We start from the raw sequence: 2,934 nt of genomic DNA, 5'->3' as shown, positions 1-2,934 counted from the left end.
CATTTTCTTTCTAATCACCCTCATCCGTAAGATAGGCAGCCTTGAAAGTTTAATGTATTTCCTTCCAAATAGTTTTTCATTGTAGGAATATATATATATATATATATATATATATATATATATATATATATAATTAGTAAAGTAATGTATAAAGTAAAATAATAATTATGTATAATTATTATTATATCCAACACATAGAACATGACCAAGTATTTGGAACAGCACCTGAAACATAGATGCTCAATAAATACTTGTTGAATGAATTACTGATTTGCTTTATAAAATGGGATAATTATATATGTATATATAACTATTATATAATTTTTAATGTAATTATAGTTATGTATATAATTATCCCATCTTTCTGTATCTGGCTTTCATCACTCAATGCCTCTAGGTAATCTCTCCATATATATTTAATTCTTATGAATGGTTGCATAATATCTCACAATCATGAAGGTCACATCAATTTACTTAACTGTATCTCTAATTGATAGTCAAGATGCTTTTATTTTTTGCCACTATAAATAATAGCTAATATCTACCGAGTGTGTTCCATATGTAAATCACTTTTTTAAAGCAATTTACATGTATAAGGTCACTGAGTTAAAGTTATTCTCTCCGTTGTAGGAAACTGAATAGGGGTGGGTGAAAATTTGCCCAGGCCTACATAGCCAGGAGGCTCTAAACTATCAGTGTGGCTCCAAAGTACCTTTCACTGAACTACTTCTTTTTGTTGTTGTTGTTAACCTTCAACTGAGGATATTTTTTCATCGAGAGAGAGAGACAGAGAGAGAGAGAGAGAGAGAGAGAAAGAGAAACATTGAGTGAAAGAGACATATGGATTAGTTGCCCCCCACATGAGCCTGGACCAGAGCTGGGGATTGAGCCTGAAACTGAGGTACATGCCCTTGACCAGAATCAAACCTTGCACCCTTCAGTCTGCAGCTGATGCTCTATCCCCTGAACCAAACCAACTAGGGCCTGAACTTCTATACAAGACAGAAATCAACAAAATTGTATATACGTCCTAATGGAATGGTGCTTTATTTCTAGTTGACAGTTTTCCAGCAACAACATGATTGTGGAAGGAATATATATTTTTATATTGATAGATTACTTTGCAAAAAGACAGTAACAGTTTACATTTCTACCAGACTGTTTAAGGCTGCTCTTTCCTCCAGCAGATTATCATTAAAAAAAAATATTTTTATTACTTCTTTTTTGCCAATCTGGTGGGTGAAAAGTGGTGCTGTTATATCTCTATGCTTTTCCGACAGTGTAATATGTTTATCAACCATTTGGATTTGCTCTTTATTGGTCAGGGTTCTCCAGAGAAACAATAGAGAGAGAGTATATTCACACGACTATGGGGGCCTGGAAAGTCCAAAATCTTCAGGGTGGGCCAGAAGGCTGGAGACCCAGAGACCTGGTGCTGTTGCAGCTGAAGTCCCAAAGCTGTGAGGCTAAACACCCAGCCCTCCTTGTACCAGAGCTACTAATGGTCAGACTGCCTGGATTTGAAGTCTATCTCATACTAGGTTTTTCTGGGAACATTGAAGGAATTGCTTCTCACTTTATAACTTTCATCTGCTATTTGTTCTATTATAGGGATTTGTAATTTTTTTTTTAGCAAATTATAAGAATATTGGGATAAAATCACTGCCTATAAGATACAGGATAAAAGCAAAAATCTTAACATAATCATGTCTTGGATCTTCTGTCCCTAAGTATCAATTTGTTTTCTACACATACTGCCTAAGAATCTTTTGTAGATGATAAAATCTACAAGGGTGGATTTCAGATCATTCTTTTCCCATTTCACTGAAGAGAGGAATTCAGCCTATCAAAGACTTCTTCTATTTGTGCTGCAGAAAACCTTTTAACTGGCGAGCAACAAGACCAATCATCAAAAGAATGGTCTTATCTGTAGCGAGTCTAAGAACTTTTAGATTCCTCGAAGCGTAAAGATTTGTAGTAGTGATGAACCTCACCTCTTGAAGTCAGCTAATATGCAGTGTAGGGGTAGCCTGGGGTCAGGGTGGGAAATCTTCCAGTGGTTATCAACCTTCCTAATGCTGCGACCCTTTAATACAGTTCCTCATGCTGTGGTGACCACCAACCATAAAATTATTTTCGTTGCTACCTCATAACTGTAATTTTGCTACTGTTATGAATCGTAATGTAAATATCTGATATGCAGGATGTATTTTCAGGGGCAGCGACCCCAGATTGAGAACCGCTGGGCTGAAGTGAATACTTCAGAAGTGATTCGTAGTTACTGTCCTGTTGACTTAGAGATATATCAAGACCCTAGAAAATCACCATCAGAAACAAGGACTTTGAAAACTTACCTTCCATAAAAAGTATCAATCTTGATTTGTTTTAACTTTAGTTTCTCACTTTATAACTTTGGATTTAAGGGCTAGATATATGCACATAACATACCTTGTACAAAGTAATCTCATAATAAATGGGAGTTATTACTGTCACTTCCTGCCATTGAGATCCATATATTCTCATATTAGTACCTTCTCCTCGCCAACCACCTATGTGACTATCATATATTTATCAGAGGAGTGACACCAGTGATAGTCACTTAGCACTCTGCGGCCAAACCCTGGAGTCCGTCCTCGGGGTGGGACTCTGAGACCATGGGAAAAATACAGACGGAACCCATCTCCAACTTACAATGCTAAACTACAATTCCCAGCATGCAGGCAAACTCCGTGGTTTCGGTGAACCCTGAAAAAGAAGTCCCTGACTCTCCATTGGCAGCATGAGAAGCGCCGTAGTTTACACAAATCCGCGGGTTCTAGCGAGGGCACGCACGGAGACTGCGCAGATCTCCTCGTCTGAGTTCTATGGCACTCATTGTGAGTACCGGGACTTTAGCCGGAAGGATTTAAGAACCGTTCCACTTCCGGTAACACA

The sequence above is a fragment of the Myotis daubentonii genome, chromosome 2 (genome assembly GCF_963259705.1).
Source record: "Myotis daubentonii chromosome 2, mMyoDau2.1, whole genome shotgun sequence".
NCBI lineage: Eukaryota > Metazoa > Chordata > Mammalia > Chiroptera > Vespertilionidae > Myotis > Myotis daubentonii.
This window is presented reverse-complemented; position numbering follows the sequence as displayed.